This window comes from Bufo bufo, chromosome 1 (assembly GCF_905171765.1).
Source record: "Bufo bufo chromosome 1, aBufBuf1.1, whole genome shotgun sequence".
Lineage (NCBI taxonomy): Eukaryota > Metazoa > Chordata > Amphibia > Anura > Bufonidae > Bufo > Bufo bufo.
Window position 1 is genome coordinate 532,240,402 of NC_053389.1, and position 21,426 is coordinate 532,261,827.

The 21,426-nt window shown below is 46.5% G+C and overlaps 1 protein-coding gene across 1 annotated transcript in view; it reads left to right on the forward strand.

Moving 5' to 3' along the window:
• MAPK12 (mitogen-activated protein kinase 12) overlaps window positions 1-21,426 on the forward strand; it is a 95,723-nt gene that overhangs the window by 12,966 nt on the left and 61,331 nt on the right. The gene's annotated exons all lie outside the window — the stretch shown is intronic.

A 21,426-nucleotide genomic window follows, 5' to 3' on the forward strand; every position in this document is an offset into this window, starting at 1 on the left:
TTTGGGTGCAATTACTTCTATCCGTAGAGTGTCGGAACTTGCGGCTCTGTCATGTTGGTCGCCCTTCCTGATCATCCATCAGGATAAGGTGGTCCTTCGCCCTGTGCAGTCCTTCTTGCCGAAGGTTGTGTTGACATTCCATCTAAATGAGGAGATTATTCTTCCTTCATTTTGTCCAGACCCGTCTCCTCCATACTCTGGATCTCGTGCGTTCAGTGCGTATCTATCTGTCCCAGATGGCATCTTTCAGGCGGACGGATTTCCTGTTCGTGATTCCAGAGGGGCCGAGATGAGGTCTGGCAGTGTCAGACTTCCATTTCCAAATGGATTCATTTGGCTATTGTGGAAGCGTACCACGTTAAGGACCGGGCCCCAGTGGGAGCCTCTTGGGTGAGGCATCATGGGGCTTCGGCCCTTCAGGTGTGCAAGGCGGCGACTTGGTTTTACAAGGTGCACACCTTTTGCATCTTCTGACGCTTCTTTGGGGCGTAGAGTTTTGAAAACATCGGTTATCTGATTGGCAGGGGGTTGTAGTTAAGCCCACCCTCAGGGACTGCTTTGGAAGGTCCCAAGGTCAATTCCTGTGTCCCTCAATGAATGGAAGAGAAACTGATTTTATGGTGAGTACAAAAATCTAGTTTTGCCATTCATTGCAATGCAAGGCAGAAGCGATCTGAAGATCGCATGCTCAGGTCCCCAAGGGAGGTTGGATTTTTAAGCTACGTTTAAAGACCCCTTCCCCCCCCTAAGGCTACCTCCACACATTGCGGATTACGCATGGTTTTTCCACGTGGATTCCTGTGCAGAAAAACTAACGTAACGCACTACAGCAAAGTGTGTGAGATTAGACTAATCCCATGTATGCACACTTTGCTTTTTTACTCCCTGTGGAAATTGACCCACCGTGCAGAATTAGAGATCCACAGCATGTCAATTCTTGTGCGGATTTCACCTTTTTCATTGCAAGGGTGAGACCTGTGGCAAAACTGCATCCAATCCACAGCAAAAACCACAAGTAACGCACACGGTTTTTGGTGGGAAACGCACATAGATTTGTGCAGATCTTCTGCATGTTTACCCGGGTGCAGGTAGCCTAAAGCTTTAGTACATGGCTACACCGCAGCTCCTTGTAAGTTTATACAGTTACATAGTTGTAGTTTCCCTCTTCCCCTGTACAGCACTGAACTGATGTCTGTGATTAGAGGAGGTTTCAGCAGCCTTACCACCACTGGTCAGTCTCGTAGCTTTGTGGGCAGGATTCTCTCCTCCTAAACCGTTCTCACGTTTCTGGTACTTTCTAGTTTTTACTGTGTGTATGTGTTATATATCTAAACCCCTCTGTATTTCATAGGCACAGTTTTCTAGAAGTTTGTGGTGCTTCTAAGGCATGACATATCTTCGCCATATGCCAATTTTCTGTCACATGTGAACCATCCTTGGGCCTTATTCACACGTCTATGTCCATGCTAACATCAGTGACAAGATGGTCAGTGAGTCATCCTTGATGTCTATGAAGGATTAGTCTTTGGTCCATATGGCCATTTTTGCCCTCAGTATGTCATCCGTATTCCCCAGACACTGCTCAGCTGAAAATTAATTTACGGAGCATCTCCTATCTGTGGTCCGGGAAAAATCACTGAGACAACACTGATGGGCGTGTTTTGGTCTTCATCACAGATCAAAGTAGTGCATGTCTCCAAGTAGTGCTGTTCGTGATTTACATGTAGACTTATAGGGTCATTTATTAAGACTGCCGTTTAGACACCGGTCTTAATACCTGGACTATACATAAGGGCTCATGCACACGACCGTATGTATTTTGCAGTCCGCAAAAAGTACGGATGACGTCCGTGTGCATCCCGAATTTTGCAGAACGGAACAACTGGCCCCTAATAGAACAGTACTATCCTTGTCCGTAATGCGGATAATAATGGGACATGTTCTATTTTTTTTTTGCAGGACGGAAATACGGACACACAGAAACAGAATGTACACGTAGTAACTTCCAGTTTTTTTGTGGACCCATTGAAATGAATAGTTCCCCATATGAACGGACACGGAAAGAAAATACGTTTGTGTGCATGAGCCCTAACTTAGACTCATCCACTGCCTGCCTGAATCTATGGCAGTTCCCTTGCTGGCATAGATTTACATAATTTTCTACGCCTAAAATAGGAGTAGAAAATGATGAATTAGATGGTCCGCCCGGCAAGCCCCCTCTGCTGCCCACACCACGCCCCTTTTTTTTTTTTAGACCCGGTGTAAGCGGGGCAAAAATTGGCCTATATCTAATAATAAATGACCCCCTTAGAGTCCACCAGGATAGATCTGAAAATAGCTCAATAGAACTTGAAGACTATTGGTATTGACAGCCAGAACATCTCAAGTGTTCCCTCTGGACAGGTGAGGCTAGGTTTACCTGCGCATTTCTTTCTGCCTTGGTATAGGAACAGAAATGCATGCAGGCGTATTTTGACCTATTTTATTTTGGCCAGAATCTGCAATGGCAGCTCCTACCAGAACCTCTGCTGCAGATGTGAACTTGGCCTACAAGGCAATGCTCAGGTGGACAGGGGAGTGAAGTACTGTGGCTAACAGTATGGACAGTGGCCAGAGATTCCAAGTCTCCTTTAGAGGGAAAACATAATCTGGATAGAAAATTAGGATCTGATGCAGGCAACATGGTTCTGGCACATGTCCCAGGGTCTGGCTTGATTTGAGTCATTCCAATTAGAAGGGGTGTTGTGGGAGACTGTGAAAGGAGTGGTCTTTGCTGTCTTGGGAGTGGATTGTTATGCTGGCCTTGGATGTTAGATGGTCCAGACAAACATTTGATGTGTATGTGGCCTCCCGACTATCCCCAGTGGCAGATGTTGGAGGAGATGAGGTTTGGGTAGTGGTACAGTCCTGATCAAAAGTTTAAGACCACTTGAAAAATGGCAAAAAATCATATTTAGCATGGCTGGATCTTAAAGGGAACCTGTCACCAGGATTTTGGGTATAGAGCTGAGGACATGGGTTGCTAGATGGCCACTAGCAAATCCGCAATATCCAGTCCGCATAGCTCTGTGTGCTTTTATTGTGTATAAAAACTGATTTGATACATATGCAAATTAACCTGAGATGAGTCAGAGCTTGAAAATATGACTCTTCTTCGGTCACACAAGTAAGATATGACTCTTGTTAATTTGCATATGTATCAAATCGTTTTTCTTACACAATAAAAGCACACAGAGCTATGGGGACTGGGTATTGTGGATGTGCTAGCGGCCATCTAGCAACTCATGTCCTCAGCTCTATACCCAAAATCCCGGTGACAGGTTCCCTTTAACAAGGTTCCAAGTAGAGCTTCAACATGCAACAAGAAGAAATGGGAGTGAGACTAAACATTTTTTGAGCATTTAATTTTAATGAAAACAACGAATAAACTGAAACAGGCTGTTTTTCAGCTGATCCAAAGTTTAGGACCACACCTCCAAAAAATAAACCCCCACAAAACAGAAATCCAACTTCCTAACATGAACTCCGTAATGAGTAGCTCCGCCGTTATTGTTTATCACTTAAAAAAAATTGTTTTGGCATGCTTGATGCAAGCGTTTCCATGAGGTGAGTGGGAACATTTCTCCAAGTGGTGAAGACGGCCGCACGAAGGCCATCTACTGTCTGGAACGGTTGTCCATTTTTGTAAACTTCCCTTGCTATCCATCCCCAAAGGTTCTCAATTGGATTTAGATCAGGGGAACACGCAGGATGGGCCAAAAGAGTGATGTTATTCTTCTGGAAGAAGTCCCTTGTCCTGCGGGTATTGTGTACTGTAGCGTTGTCCTGTTGAAAAACCCAGTCGTTACCACACAGACGAGGGCCCTCAGTCACGAGGAATGTTCTCTGCAACATCTGGACATAGCCAGTGGCCGTTTGACGCCCCTGCACTTCCTGAAGCTCCATTGTTCCACTGAAGGTAAAAGCACCCCAGACCATTATGGAGCCCCCTCCACTGTGGCGCGTAGAAAACATCTCAGGTGGGATCTGCTTGTCATGCCAGTAACGTTGGAAACCATCAGGACCATCAAGGTTAAATTTTTTCTCATCAGAGAATAAAACTTTCTTCCACCTTTTGAATGTCCCATGTTTGGTGCTCTCTTGCAAAGTCCAAACGAGCAGTTCTGTGGCGTTCAAGGAGACGAGGTCTTTGAAGACGTTTTTTGTTTTTGAAGCCTTCAGTCTCAGATGCCGTCTGATGGTTATGGGGCTGCAGTCAGCACCAGTAAGGGCCTTAATTTGGGTCGAGGATCGTCCAGTGTCTTGACGGACAGCCAATTGGATCCTCCAGCTCAGTGCTGATGAAATTTTTTGGGGTCTTCCACTTGACTTTTTTGTTCCATAACCCTCAGGATCATTTAAGAAATTCCAAATGACTGTCTTACTGCGTCCCACCTCAGCAGCGATGGCGCGCTGTGAGAGACCCTGCTTATGCAGTTTAACAACCCGACCACGTTAAAAAAGGGAGCGTTTTTTTGCCTTTGCATCACAACGTGTGACTACCTGACAGAAAATGACAATGAATCCACATCTTTGCACAGATTTGGCCTTTTTAAGGCATGTGGTCCTAATATTTGGATCAGCTGAAAAACAGCCTGTTTCAGTTTAATCGTTATTTTCAATTAATTGAATGCTCAAAAAATCTTTTCTCACTCCCATTTCTTCTTGTTGCATGTTGGAGCTCTACTTGGAACCTTGTTAAGATCCAGCCATGCTAAATATGATTTTTTTTTTTTTTGCCATTTTTCAAGTGGTCTTAAACTTTTGATCAGGACTGTATTTCACCTGCTGTCTCCTTTTGGTTCTCAGGAGATAAGCCAGTGGCAATATTTTTCTCCTCTTTTCGTTCAGATGTGCATGGAGGGGTCAGGAGAGATGGCTGACGGCCTCCAGCTGGCCAGCTTTAAGGCCCTATTAGACTGCCCGATATTCGAGCAGAACGAGTAATGATGAAGGATGCAACACAATGAACACGTCCATTGGTGCTTGTTTGTATCGACCTATTACACAGGCCAAAGCAAGGTGAATGTAGGAGTGATGGTTACCGCACTTATTCTTCCCCTTCTCAGTTGTATTGATTATCGGCAGTACATCACAGGAAGATCTGCCGCCTGTTACTTGTGCATCTCTCTCATGAAAGCTGCAAATCAGCCGAAACAGGAGTGTTTTATGCTTGAAAGTTGGCAAGAGTTTAGGGTTCTAGCTGGTCTTTGGATCTATGCTCACAGTGGACCTCATGCATGAAAACGAGTGCGAGCAAAATGTAGTCGTTACCCATGGCCACCATCCTGGAAAGAAGAACACTTTAACCACCTCAGCCCCCATAGCTTAAACACCCTTAAAGACCAGGCCACTTTTTACACTTCTGACCTACCCTACTTTCACCGTTTATTGCTCGGTCATGCAACTTACCACCCAAATGAATTTTACCTCCTTTTCTTCTCACTAATAGAGCTTTCATTTGGTGGTATTTCATTGCTGCTGACAGTTTTACTTTTTTTGTTATTAATCGAAATTTAACGATTTTTTTTGCAAAAAAATGACATTTTTCACTTTCAGTTGTAAAATTTTGCAAAAAAAAACGACATCCATATATAAATTTTTCTCTAAATTTATTGTTCTACATGTCTTTGATAAAAAAAAAATGTTTGGGTAAAAGTTATAGCGTTTACAAACTATTGTACAAAAATGTGAATTTCCGCTTTTTGAAGCAGCTCTGACTTTCTGAGCACCTGTCATGTTTCCTGAGGTTCTACAATGGCCAGACAGTACAAACACCCCACAAATGACCGCATTTCGGAAAGTAGACACCCTAAGGTATTCGCTGATGGGCATAATGAGTTCATAGAACTTTTTATTTTTTGTCACAAGTTAGCGGAAAATGATATATATATTTTTTTCTTACAAAGTCTCATATTCCACTAACTTGTGACAAAAAATAAAAAGTTCTATGAACTCACTATGCCCATCAGCGAATACCTTTGGGTGTCTTCTTTCCAAAATGGGGTCACTTGTGGGGTAGTTATACTGCCCTGGCATTCTAGGGGCCCAAATGTGTGGTAAGGAGTTTGAAATCAAATTCTGTAAAAAATGGCCGGTGAAATCCGAAAGGTGCTCTTTGGAATGTGGGCCCCTTTGCCCACCTAGGCTGCAAAAAAGTGTCACACATGTGGTATCTCCGTATTCAGGAGAAGTTGGGGAATGTGTTTTGGGGTGTCATTTTACATATACCCATGCTGGGTGAGAGAAATATCTTGGCAAAAGACAACTTTTCACATTTTTTTTTTATACAAAGTTGGCATTTGACCAAGATATTTCTCTCACCCAGCATGGGTATATGTAAAATGACACCCCAAAACACATTCCCCAACTTCTCCTGAGTACGGCGATACCACATGTGTGACACTTTTTTGCAGCCTAGATGCGCAAAGGTGCCCAAATTCCTTTTAGGAGGGCATTTTTAGACATTTGGATACCAGACTTCTTCTCACGCTTTGGGGCCCCTAAAATGCCAGGGCAGTATAAATACCCCACATGTGACCCCATTTTGGAAAGAAGACACCCCAAGGTATTCAATGAGGGGCATGGCGAGTTCATAGAAAAAAAAATAATTTTGGCACAAGTTAGCGGAAATAGATTTTTTGGGATTTTTTTTTTTCTCACAAAGTCTCCCTTTCCGCTAACTTGGGACAAAAATTTCAATCTTTCATGGACTCAATATGCCCCTCAGCGAATACCTTGGGGTGTCTTCTTTCCAAAATGGTGTTATTTGTGGGGTGTTTGTACTGCCCTGGCATTTGAGGGTCTCCGCAATCATTACATGTATGCCCAGCATTAGGAGTTAGGAGTATTCTCCTTATATTGAGCATACGGGTAATGAGATTTTTTTTTTTTCCGTTCAGCCTCTGGGCTGAAAGAAAAAAATGAACGGCACAGATTTCTTCATTCGCATCGATCAATGTGGATGAAAACATCTCTGCCAAAAAAAGAAAAAGGAGGGGAAAGGCGTCTGCCAGGACATAGGAGCTCCGCCCAACATCCATACCCACTTAGCTCGTATGCCCTGGCAAACCAGATTTCTCCATTCACATCAATCGATGTGGATGAATAAATCCTTGCCGGGATTTTTTTTTTTTTATATATACAAAGTGTTTGCCAAAGTATATGAACACCGCCACCTCCTCAGTTCATATGCCTCGGCAAACGTATCTTTTACTGCAGAGGAGAAATCTCGTCTTGCAGCGCCGCATACACCGACTTGCGTGTAATCTGACAGCAGCGCAATGCTTCTGTCAGAATGCACATCAGTGCTGCAGCTAGTCGATCGGTTGGTCCACCTGGAAGGGAAAAAAAACAAAACAAAAAAGAAAAAACCAGGCTGCAACGCAATAAATTTATTAACTTTATAATAACTTTTGAACAGAACATAGAAACTTTTTTTAACTGAACGTTAACTTTTTTACTTACCGGTAATTATTATATATTTTTTTTTTTTTACCTTTATAGAACAAACCTCTCCTTCCCCATGGGACAATGTGCAAAGTGCAAATCGCCCAAAGATGTGGCGAAGTACATTATGCACTTTATCCCAGGTGAAAGGAGAGGTTTGCAGCAGCTGTGAGTAAAAGGGCCCTAATAGCCCTGTGTGTAGCCCTGTGTGTTGTCCTGTCCTGTGAAATGCAATCCCTATGCTAAGTGTACCTGTGTGTGGTACTTCCGGAAACACTCTCCATAGCATAGGGCAGGGTGGTCAGGACAGTCAGGACAGAAATAGCGGGTGTCACGCCTTATTCCACTCCTGCTACAGACACGACATATTTTTTTCGGGGTGGCGGTTGGGTTGAGGTACCAGCAACGACACTGGGGAAATGTCGCTTGTGTAGACGGCTAACTACACTGGTGGATGGGGCCACGGAACCTCCTGGATACAGGAGGTTCTCGATCTCTTCCTGAAATTTGAGGAAGGATCCTGTTCTCCCAGCCTTACTGTAGAGAACAAAACTATTATAGGCAGCCAATTGAATTAAATATACAGACACCTTCTTATACCAGCGTCTAGTGCGTCGGGAAACTAAATAGGGAGCCAACATCTGGTCATTGAAGTCCACCCCTCCCATGAGCGCATTATAGTCGTGGACTGAGAGGGGCTTTTCAATGACACGGGTTGCCCTTTCAATTTGGATTGTCGTGTCTGCGTGAATAGAGAAGAGAGCATGTAAACGTCACGCTTGTCTCTCCATTTCACCGCGAGCAGTTCTTCGTTACACAAGGCAGCCCTCTCCCCCCTTGCAAGACGGGTGGTAACGAGCCGTTGGGGGAAGCCCACGCGACTAGTTCGCGCGGTGCCACAGGCGCAAATCTGTTCTAGAAACAAATGCCTAAAGAGGGCCACACTTGTGTAGAAATTGTCCACATAAAGATGGTACCCCTTGCCAAATAAGGGTGACACCAAGTCCCAGACTGTCTTCCCACTGCTCCCCAGGTAGTCAGGGCAACCGACCGGCTCCAGGGTCTGATCTTTTCCCTCATAGATCCGAAATTTGTGGGTATAGCCTGTGGCCCTTTCACAGAGCTTATACAATTTGACCCCATACCGGGCACGCTTGCTTGGGATGTATTGTTTGAAGCCAATTGCCCGGTAAAATGTATTAGGGACTCGTCTACGCAGATGTTTTGCTCAGGGGTATACAAATCTGCAAATTTCTGGTTGAAATGGTCTGAGGGGCCGAATTTTGTGGAGTCGGTCAAAAGCTGGGTGGCCTCTGGGACGGGTGGTGTTGTCGCTAAAATGCAGGAAACGCAGGATGGTCTCAAAACGTCCTGGACATAGCAGCAGAGAACATGGGCATGTGATGAATCGGGTTCGTGGACCAATATGACCGCAATTCATGCTTTTTAGTTAGACCCATGTTGAGGAGAAGGCCCAGAAAAATTTTAAGTTCGGAAACTTGGACTGGTTTCCACCGGAAAGACTGGGCATAAGAGCTTCCCGGGTTGGCGGATATAAATTGTGTGGCATACCGATTTGTTTCTGCCACGACTAAGTCCAAGAGCTCCGCAGTCAAGAACAGCTCAAAAAATCCCAGGGCCGAACCGATCTGAGCCGTCTCAACCCGAACTCCAGACTGGGCGGTGAAAGGGGGAACTAATGGTGCGGCTGAAGTTGGTGACTGCCAATCAGGATTTGCCAGCACCTTAGGGGCTCTACGGGCCTGTCTGCGCGGTGGCTGCGACGGGGTAACTACTGCACGTGCCACCGTACCAGCTTCAACTGCCCTTCTGGTGCTCGCCACTTCACCAGGTTGTACGGCAGTGCTGGTACTAGGTCCAGGATGGGCTGCGCTGCTGGTGTATGCCTCACCACGTAATCCGACAGCGCCAGCCCCACTCTGCTGCTCTTGAAGCGGATCCTGCACAACCTGTGGTCTAGCGACACGGGGCCGGGTACGCCTGGTTCTATCAGGGACCTCCACCTCCTCGTCCGAACTTTTTGTCAGACTGCCACTGCTTTCTACAGGTTCATATTCTGACCCGCTGGATTCGTCAGATGAGGGTTCCCATTCCTCATCCGACTGGGTCAGAATCCTGTAGGCCTCTTCAGAAGAATACCCCCTGTTTGCCATTTGGACTACTAAATTTAGGGGTATTCCCTGAGACTACCCAAGAAAAAAAAGCAAGCCTGTCTTACAAAGGGGAGGCTAGCGAAGTACCGGAGGCCGCTGCGGTTGATAGAAAATATCAAAACTGATTTTTTGATCGCCGCAGAGCTTGGAAAGTGATTGTGCAGTGATCAAAAAACAAAAATTTTTTTGTCACTGCGGCGGGGCGGGTGTGGGTGAACGCACGTGTGGGCGACCGATCAGGCCTGATCGGGCAAACACTGCGTTTTGGGTGGAGGGCGAACTAAAGTGACACTAATACTATTAGGCTTATAGCACACGACAGTATATTTTCACGGTCCGCAAAACGGGGTCCCGTTTTTCCGTGATCCGTGACCGTTTTTTCGTCCGTGGGTCTTCCTTGATTTTTGGAGGATCCACGGACATGAAAAAAAAGTCGTTTTGGTGTCCGCCTGGCCGTGCGGAGCCAAACGGATCCGTCCTGAATTACAATGCAAGTCAATGGGGACGGATCCGTTTGATGTTGACACAATATGGTGCCATTTCAAACGGATCCGTTCCCATTGACTTTCAATGTAAAGTCTGGAGTCCCTTTTATACCATCTGATCGGAGTTTTCTCCAATCCGATGGTATATTTTAACTTGAAGCGTCCCCATCACCATGGGAACGCCTCTATGTTAGAATATACTGTCGGATATGAGTTAGATCGTGAAACCTCATTTCCGACAGTATATTCTAACACAGAGGCGTTCCCATGGTGATGGGGACGCTTCTAGTTAGAATATACTACAAACTGTTTACATGACTGCCCCCTGCTGCCTAGCAGTATCCGATCTCTTACAGGGGGCCGTGATCAGCACAATTAACCCCTCAGGTGCCGCACCTGAAGGGGTTAATTGTACTATCATATACCCCTGAAAGAGATCAGGGCTGCCAGGCAGCAGGGGGCAGACCCCCCCCTCCCCAGTTTGAATATCATTGGTGGCCAGTGCGGCCCCCTCCCTTCCTCCCTCTATTGTAATAATTCGTTGGTGGCACAGTGTGCGCCACCCCGCCCCCCCCCCCCCCCTTCCTCCCTCTATTGTAATAAATCGTTGGTGGCACAGTGTGCGCCCCCCATCGGCCCCCCCTCCCTCTATAGCATTAACAACATTGGTGGCCAGTGTGCGGCCTCCCATCTCCCCCCCCATCATTGGTGGCAGCGGAGTTCTAGCAATAGTACAATAGTAAAAGATTAATACTTACCTGGGAGCTGCGATGTGCGTGTCCGGCCGGGAGCTCCTCCTACTGGTAAGTGACAGTTCATTTAGCAATGCGCCGCACAGACCCTGTCACTTACCAGTAGGTGGAGCTCCCGGCCGGACACGAACATCGCAGCAGCAGCCAGCAGCAGGTAAGTATGAATCTTCTACTATTGTACTATTGCTAAGTAACCATGGCAACAGTCCTGGTTGCCATGGTTACCGATCGGAGCCCCAGCGATTAAACTGGGACTCCGATCGGAACTCCGCTGCCACCAATGATGGGGGGGGGGGGGGGGGGGGGGGGGGGGGGGGAAGATGGGAGGCCGCACACTGGCCACCAATGTTGTTAATGCTATAGAGGGAGGGGGGGCCGATGGGGGGCGCACACTGTGCCACCAACGAATTATTACAATAGAGGGAGAGAGGGGGGGGGGGGGCGCACACTGTGCCACCAACGATTTATTACAATAGAGGGAGAGAGGGGGGGGGGGGCGCACACTGTGCCACCAACGAATTATTACAATAGAGGGAGGGGGGGGGGCGCACACTGTGCCACCAACGAATAATTACAATAGAGGGGGGGGGGGGGGCCGCACTGGCCACCAATGATATTCAAACTGGGGAGGGGGGGAGGGTCTGCCCCCTGCTGCCTGGCAGCCCTGATCTCTTACAGGGGATATGAGAGTACAATTAACCCATTCAGGTGCCGCACCTGAAGGGGTTAATTGTGCTGATCACGGCCCCCTGTAAGAGATAGGGTGCTGCCAGGCAGCAGGGGGCAGTCTTGTACACAGTTTGTAGTGTATTCTAACTAGAAGCGTCCCCATCACCATGGGAACGCTTCTGTGTTAGAATATACTGTCGGTTCTGAGTTTTCACGAAGTGAAAACTCAGCTATGAAAAAGCTTTTATGCAGACGGATCTTCGGATCCGTCTGTATAAAAACTAACCTACGGCCACGGATCACGGACACGGATGCCAATCTTGTGTGCATCCGTGTTCTTTCACGGACCCATTGACTTGAATGGGTCCGTGAACCGTTGGCCGTGAAAAAAATAGGACAGGTCATATTTTTTTCACGGCCAGGAAACACGGATCTCTGATGCGGCTGCAAAACGGTGCATTTTCCGTTTTTTCCACGGACCCATTGAAAGTCATGGGGTCCGCGAAAAAAAACGGAAAACGGCACAACGGCCACGGGTGCACACAACGGTCGTGTGAAAGAGGCCTTATAGATCTGACCGTGATCAGTTTTGATCACTTACAGATACTATAAAAGTACAAATGCTGATTAGCGATACGCTAATCAGCGAATCAGTGAGTGCGGTGGGCTGGGCGCTAACCGATCGCTAACTACCTAACCAAGGGGCCTAAACTATCCTAAAACCTAACAGCCAATACTAGTGGGGAAAAAAAGTGACAGTTTACACTGATCACTTTTTGTCTTTCACTAAGTGATTGACAGGGGGCGATCAAGGGGTTAATTTGGGTGATGGAGGGTGATCTGGGGCTAAGGGTAGTGTTTGGTGGGTACTCACAGTGATGTCTGCTCCTCTGCTGGAACCAACCGACGAAAAGGACCAGCAGAGGAGCAGACAAGCCATTTAACACATCATATTTACTAATATGATGTGTTATCTGGCTTTTGATTAGATTTTTTGAAAATCGCCAGCCTGCCAGCCACGATCATTGGCTGGCAGGCTGGTGACGAAATACTTCTTTAACTTTTGCCGGCCCGCGATGCGCATGCGCGGGCCGGCAATGCCCGAAATCTCGCGTCTCGCGAGAGGACGCACCGGCGCATCCACCCAGAGAAACAGGACCGCCGCAAAGGCGCAATCCTGCGTACGGCGGTCCTGAGGAGGTTAATTGTACTGATCACCAGATAGCCTGTTTTGTGCGTACCAATGAAGACTGGAGGAGATGTATCAAACTGGTGTAAAGGAAATCTGGCTTGGTTTCCCATAGCAACCAATTAGATTCCACCTTTCATTTTCTAAAGAAGCTCTGAAAAATAAAAGGTGGGAATCGGGTTGGTTGCTATGGGCAACTAAGCCAATTTTCCTTTACATCAGTTTTGACAAATCTGCCCCTCTTTGTGCATTAGATTTGATGTTGACATGATTTAGTTTTAATATGTAAACTAGAAATGGATGTATTAGTCAGATGATCGCATCTGTCCAGGAGTTGGTAACCCTGTCCCAAACAGCTCAAATTATTGGAGGTTCATCATTGTAGGATGCTTCAGCTTAAAGGGAACCTGTCACCTGGATTTTGTGTATAGAGCTGAGGACATGGGTTGCTAGATGGCCGCTAGCCCATCCGCAATACCCAGTCCCCACAGCTCTGTGTGCTTTTATTGTGTAAAAAAACCTGATTTGATACATATGAAAATTAACCTGAGATGAGTCAGAGCTTGAAAATATGACTCTTCTCTGGTCACACAAGTAAGATATGACTCTTTTATGTTAATCTGCATAAAAGGCGGGAAGTACAAAAATGCATAATACTTATAAATTACACTTTTCATTTAATTTGCAGACTAATTCAATATGTTTAGGGTAACACAATGAACATTTAGAAACGCTCAGTGAGGGTAGCATAGTAGAGGTGACAGGTTCCCTTTAAGCAAAAATTACCCCAATCATGCCATATTACTTAGGCCGCTTTCAGACGAGCGGGTGTCACGCTCCGGACTCTCAGCACAGCTCCCGTACTGAACTTCCAGAACTGCCGGGGTCGCATAGCATTTTATTGATTTATGATGCTATGTAACCCTTAGGCCCCTTGCAGACAAGCGTGTCCGGATGCGTCCCGGGTGCATTGCGGCAAACCCGCGCGAGTAGGTACCCAATTGCAGTCAGTTTTGACTGCGATTGCGTTCTGTTCAGTTTTTATTGGGTGCAATGCGTTTTGCACGCGCGTGATAAAAAACTAAATGTGGTACCCAGACCCGAACTTCTTCACTGAAGTTCAGGTTTGGGTTCGGTGTTGTGTAGATGTAATTATTTTCCCTTATAACATGGTTATAAGGGAAAATAGAATTCTTTAATACAGAATGCTTAGTACAAGGTCAATTTGAGGGTTAAAAAATAATAAAAAAATTAACTCACCTCCTCCAATTGATCGCGTAGCTGCCGGTCTCCTGTTCTTTCTTCAGGACCTGTCAAAGGACCTGTGGTGACGTCACGGTGATGGATCATGTGATGTGACGTCACCACCACAGGTCCTTTAGTCGGCAGCTCATGATTAAAGAAGTAAGAAGAGACCGGTGAGTTAATTTTTATTATTTATTAACTCTCAATTGACCTTCTACTACGCATTCTGTATTAAAGAATGCTATTATTTTCCCTTATAACCATGTTATAAGGGAAAATAATACAGTGAATAGACTGTCATCTTAGCAACCATGCATGAAAATCGCACCGCATTCGCACTTGCTTGCGGATGCTTGCGATTTTCACGCAGCCCCATTCACTTCTATGGGGCCTGCGTTGCGTGAAAATCACTGCATATGTGCACAGCCCCATAGAAGTAAATGGGTCCGGATTCAGTGCAGGTGCAATGGCAAACTCACCCGTGTGAAAGGGGCCTTAGAGTTCTGGAATGTATTTGATAACACTGATATAATGCTGTCAGTTTTATCCAATACATTCCAGAACTGTAAGGGTTACATAGCATCATAAATCAATATGATATGCGACCCCGGCAATGCTGGAAGTTCAGGACAGGAGCTGCACTGTGAGTCCGGAGCGTGTCACTCACTCGTCTGAAAGCGGCCCTAAGGCTACTTTCACACTAGCGGCATGGGACTCCGACAGGCTGTTCCGTCTGGTGAACAGCCTGTCGGATCCGTCCTGCCGCTAGTGACCGTGTGCCCCCAGACTGCCGCTCCGTCCCTGTTAACTATAATCGGGGAGGATTTCCGGCAGGCACACGGCGAGAGGCTGCCGGAATAAAACTACGACATGTCCGACATTTATTCTGGCAGCCTCTCGCCCTGCACTGCCGTGCCTCCGTGGGGACGGAGCGGCAGTCCGGGGAAACACTGTCACTAGCGCCAGGACAGATCCGACAGGCTAACCCGACGGAACAGCCTGCCGGAGGTCCGTGATGCTAGTGTGAAAATAGCCTAAATTCTTTATGTAAATGAGGGCTACAGTGCACTAAGGGGTGTGGCCAGCACTGGAAAGTTGAGATGCTCAAAGAGAGCACTGAAGTCTTTATTTGCCTAAAGAATGTATTTTATTTTATTTTTCCCTTGGGAACGCCACAGCCAGTTTTTACAGGGCAAGTAAGTGCCTAGCAGCCATGTTGGTAGGATTGATCCTGCTCTTTAAAGGGGTTGTCCAGTTTCTTCCTGAAACTCGACAACACAGGGAATCAGCCTGCAATAAAAAAAGTGATCATTACTTGTGTAAAAGATCCCAGGCCACTGCTTCAAGACATGTGACCTCTGCAGCCAATCACTGGCCTCAGCAGTGCACTGTGCGCTCTCTGGTTTCCTCCTATAACCCCTTAAGGGCTCTTTCACACTTGCGTTCTTGTCTTCCGGCATAGAGTTCCGTCGTCGGGGCTCTATGCCGGAAGAATCCTGATCAGGATTATCCTAATGCATTCTGAATGGAGAGAAATCCGTTCAGGATGCATCAGGATGTCTTCAGTTCCGGAACGGAACGTTTTTTGGCCGGAGAAAATACCGCAGCATGCTGCGCTTTTTGCTCCGGCCAAAAATCCGGAACACTTGCCGCAAGGCCGGATCCGGAATTAATGCCCATTGAAAGGCATTGATCCGGATCCGGCCTTAAGCTAAACGTCGTTTCGGCGCATTGCCGGAGCCGACATTTAGCTTTTTCAGAGTGGTTACCATGGCTGCCGGGACGCTAAAGTCCTGGCAGCCATGGTAAAGTGTAGCGGGGAGCGGGGGAGCAGCATACTTACCGTCCGTGCGGCTCCCCGGGCGCTCCAGAGTGATGTCAGGGCGCCCCAAGCGCATGGATCATGTGATCACATGGATCACGTCATCCATGCGCATGGGGCGCTCTGACGTCACTCTGGAGCGCCCGGGGAGCCGCACGGACGGTAAGTATGCTGCTCCCCCGCTCCCCACTACTACTATGGCAACCAGGACTTTAATAGCGTCCTGGGTGCCATAGTAACACTGAACGCATTTGGAAGACGGTTCCGTCTTCAAATGCTTTCAGTACACTTGCGTTTTTCCGGATCCGGCGTGTAATTCCGGCAAGTGGAGTACACGCCGGATCCGGACAACGCAAGTGTGAAAGAGGCCTAAGACTCCTCTTAGTCATTCTGCTTTTCCAGTCTGTTGTGATTCAGTCACATACAACTTTTTTTTTTTTTTTTTCTATCTCAGATCTCCCCATTCTTTGGGGGAGCTTTATTAAACTGGTGTAAAGTAGAACTGGCTTAGTTGCCCATAACAACCAGCGTTTATTTTCCAAAGCAGCTGTAAAAAATACTACTTTACACCAGTTTGATAAATCCCCCCTTTGTTTCCATTTTACATTCAGCCTGATGTGCATGTCCATGGTGTTGGCTTGGTCCCTGAGCTGTGTCTTGGGGACAGTACGGAAGGACAGGAATGTTTGGCACAGCTGAAAACAATGGAGTCTGAAGAACTGTACCGCGAACTAGCTGGTCATTTCTGGAGCCATTACTGTGTGTAAAATATAAGCGATCATGCCTGTATGCCTTCTCTCTTGTTACCAGGCTGGCACAGCGACGATCGAGAAATACTAGGATGCATATTACGCATGACTTGCAGGTGTTCTGGAAGTAACAGGAGCATATGCGGGACTCACTACCAGATGGCTTGCCTAGCATGAACCTCTCATCTATTCACTGATTGCCTTTTAATGGCAGCCATGCTCAGGACTTATGTTTCTAAATGATATGGAGAAGCAACAGGAATTTCAGAGATGAATTGCATAGTAAAATGTCACGTTGGTGAAAAACTAAAAAAAAAATGTCAGTGTAGCCTGGAGTTGGTGCCCCTGCCAAATAATGGCAGGTAACCTTGGATAATCACCATTATACTATGAGGTAGTTTCACTTACATTATTATTTTATGGTGGTCTTTGAAGTAAAGTTAGACATTGCTATATGAGTTTTTTTTCTTGGGCTCTGTTCACACTCGTTAAAAACCTTTCACCGATCTTTGGTTTGGTTCCAAGGTACCACTTGGAACCGAAATTGAGTTTGGTAAAAGGTTTTTAACAGTAGAAATTAATTTCTGAAGTTATTATGCGAAGTCTCGCGAGACTTCACAAAGTAATAACTTCGGCTCATAGGAGCCAATACATTCTAATACTGTACGGGTCGCTCGCTCCGTACAGTATTCTAACGAACAAAGTTTTATGCGAATCGACTTCAGATGTTTCAATCACGCATCATATAGTACATGGCAATACCTTTCCAACAAAGCTAGAACCAGCTCTGTACCTTATATGGATCCAGAGATCTCAACATTCACTGCTCCAATTGCTGTGCTAAATTATCTTCAGCCTGGCAGCCCATGGGGTGTGTCCTTTCTGCTCCAGCTCTCTCCCTGTAACTGCCACACCTTCTAGCAGAACATATGGTTGGTGGCAGTTAAAGATTTAAACTGCTCATGTTCGACCAGCATAGTGAAACGGACAAACAGCAAACAGCAGGTGGCGCTATACAGATATATTTTATTGCATAGCTCACTGGGTGCACTAAATTTTTAATTACATGAAATTACAAAAATATTTAGATTTCGGTGCTGATCTAAAAAATTTTGAATATATTTCTTGACACAACCCCCTTTAACCAACGGTTCTGCCCAAGCTGGGCTTGAGCAGAAGGGGGGGGGGGGGGGCTGCTTTAGCTGCTGATGTCTCCGGAATGGTAGCAGCTAGAAGCATGGGCCTGGTCTGGTTTGAAAGCTTATCCAGAGCAAAAGAATTTCCCACGGCGCAAGAAACCAACCACGGTTCAGATGATAGTAGTAAGTTGAGGTCTTTATTTTAGAAATACCTATAGTATATCTGCAATAAAGACCTCAACTTACTACTATCATCTGAACCGTGGTTTATTTCTTGCACCGTGGGAAATTCCTTTGCTCTGGATAAGCTTGGGGATTTTGGGCATCTCCGATAAGAAGACCCTCATCCGTGGCTGCAGACCTACCAACCGGCATTCGGGAATAGATCCTGACGAGCTCTTTCTCGAGTTGTGCCTACAGGTAGCACAACCTTTTAAGGTGAGCCTTGTACTGGAACCAATATTTACCGGTTACATACGATATTACCCTGTGGTGCGCCTTTTTGTTTAAACAGCACAAACAAAGCCTGTGGTTTGAAAGCTGGCATTTCATACAAGACCAAAGTGACACCACTAGCCCAAGATAAACAGGAGATATTACTGTTAGAAATCAAATCAGGATTAATCATGGGTAAAACTTGCTTTTACTGTCACTTTCAGCTGCATTTACTGCATCCCGATTTCTATCAGTGATATCTTCCCCTGTACTGAACATATTGCTGTCATTCTGGTATTGTCTGAAAACTGTTACCAAACCAGATATATGAGCAGATAAAGTAGTTCCAGGCAGCGTTCACATCCTCCTGCCTGGCCCTGAGTGCAGGTGTAATCTAGCGACTGCGCCGTGCAGTTTAGTAACTGGCGCATTTGTAGTGCAGGAAGGACGCTCGCCAGCTGCTGACTTCCTTACTGCGCCTGCACTGAATACATCACAGTACTCCCGGAAGAAGACACCAGCTGGCATAGCTCTGCAGAGTGTGTCTTCTTCTGGGTGTACTGTGATGTATTCAGCGCAGTAAGGAAGTCAGCAGCCTGTGCCCGTTTCAGCTGCGGCGCCACCTTGGAATTTGAAACCCCCTACGCTAAGCCGCTAGTGGGCGCTCCAGAATGTGCACTCAGTGTAAGGCTTCTACTCTGTACTCATATATATTTTAGCGTATGCCCTGTAAATGTGTTAATGGTGAGATATATTAAGGATAATGTTGCAAAATTGGGTCATAAATTGGAGTTCATGGTCTGAGCTAAATTTGAGCTATTTTTGTGGATTGGCTAAAGGGAGGAATTTAAAGGGAACTTGTCATCAGGGTTACGCTGGCTAAACCATGCGGAGCCTGAATTCCAGACTGGGTCTCATGACAAAGCTATAGTTTCATCTGAAGCATGAAGGCATTTCACTTCCTGTCTTGTGGTGGAGGCCCAGGAGTGTGCGCTCCAGGTGCCCTCCTTGTAATATGGTAATATATATTCAGCCTAAGGCCTCGCACGACCATGGTTTGGGTCCGTATCTGAGCTGCATTTTTTTGCTGGTCGGATGCGGACCCATTCACTTCAATGGAGCCACAAAAGATGTAGATAGTGCACAGTTGTGCTGTCCACATTTGCAGGTCTATTCTGCGGCCCCGCAAAGAAAAAACTTAACTTGTCCTATTCTTGTCCGTATCACAGACGAGGATAGAATTGTTCTATCGATTTCCAGACACTCCGTTCCGCATTTTGCACGATTGTGTGCATGAAGCCTAAGGGTACTTTCACACTAGTGGCAGGACGGATCCGACAGGCTGTTCACCCTGTCGGATCCATCCTGCCGCTATTTCGCCGGACTGCCGCTCCGTCCCCATTGACTATAATGGGGACGGGGACGGAGCTCCGGTGCAGCACAGCAGTGCGTGATGAGAGGCCGCCGGACTAATGTCAGACATGCAGTACTTTTGGTCCAGCGGCCTCTCGCCGTGCTGCGGCAGAGCTCCGCCCCCATCCCCATTACAGTGAATGGGGACAGAGCGGCGGCAGGACCGATCCGACAGGGTGAACAGCCTGTCGGATCCGTCCTGCCGCTAGTGTGAAAGTAACCATGGGCTGCTTTCGCAAGTTCCGTCTGAACTCTGTATTCCATGTGATGGCCGCATTTCCCAGACCAACTGTGGCTCATAGATCGCTATGATGTGGCTTTGGCTCACATGAACTGCAGTTGGTCCAGGAAATGCGGACGACACACAAAGACCACATATGACCATGTGAGCGCAATCTATGACTGTGAAGAACATTTCCATTCTTTGACAATAAGGAGGGAAGGGATGCAAGTGAGCTCTTAACAAGCTCTGCCTCTAAGGCCACCAGATGTAAGGCAGCTATCCTAGAAGTCAATGTTCAGCTTTTAAAATAAGCCTTGAGACATGACTTGGATATTTAATTTACATCCCTTTATTCCCAGAATTCCAGAGAAGCATGTATGGCCTATAAGTCTCCTCACACTGATTAAGGTGCTCTCTCCCTAAGGAGAGTTAGTTCCCCCCTGACTATGACAATAAGGAGAGACCTTGCAAAGGATGAGGAATTGAAGCATAAGGTATGTTAGACGTAGGGATTGACCGATTATCGGTTTTACCGATATTATCGGCCGATATTAAGGATTTTGACAGGTATCGGTATCGGCATCTATTTTACCAATATAGCGATAACTTATTGGGAACACAGAACACGCTGCTCAGCGCTCTCCGTGTTCCCTCAGCAGCACAGGGGAGAAGGAAGCAGTGTCTCCCTCCCCCTGTGCTGCTGCTGCCGCCAATTAGAGGAGAGAGGACAAAAGAAGGGGAGGGGCTGTGGTCACCGCTCCACCAATGAAGATAAGTCTTTCATTAATTCATATACAGGAGGCGGGAGATGGCTGCAGAATCATATAGCCGGCTCCCGACCTCTGAGTGGTAGCTGCGATCTGCGGTAGTTAACCCCTTAGGTGCCGCGGATCGCAGCTACCGCTCATAGAGGTCGGGAGCCGGCTATATGATTCTGCAGCCAGCTCCCGCCTCCTGTATATGAATTAATGAGAGATTTCTCTTCATTGGTGGCGCAATGCGCCCCCCACCCCCATCCCAGTATTAAAAATGTTGGTGGCGCAGTGCGCCCCCCCCCAGTATTAATCCCCTCTCACCTGCTCCTCCGATCGGAGCCCCAGCTGTGTAACCCTGGGGCTCAGATCGTTACCATGGCAGCCAGGACGCTATTGAAGCCCTGGCTGCCATGTTCAGCTCCATGCTGCTGTGTGCACAAAGCACAGAGCAGCAGGGACAGTGTGAGAGCCTATTCACCCTGATAGAGATCTATCAGGGTGAATAGGACAAGAGTTCTAGTCCCTAAGGGGGCTAAAAGCTAGTAAAAAACAAACAAAAAAATATTAAGTATAAATGAAAAAGAAAGAAAGATTTACAAAAAATAATAATACACGTTAACAATAAACATATTAATTTTCAGCAGATTTGTGTAGGAAATAATTATTTTTCAAAAATGAAAATTCCCAGAATATCGGTATAAATTATCGGCTATCGGCCTGAAAGTTCACAAATTATCGGTATCAATATCGGTCGATCCCTAGTTAGACGTCACAGCTTCTTAGAAAAGTATACAGATCTGCATGCTCGGCGTCTTCCCTCTATACTGTGCATTCCTATGAGCCAGCATTTTCATGTAAAGGATTCTTAAATATTTATTTCTATGACTT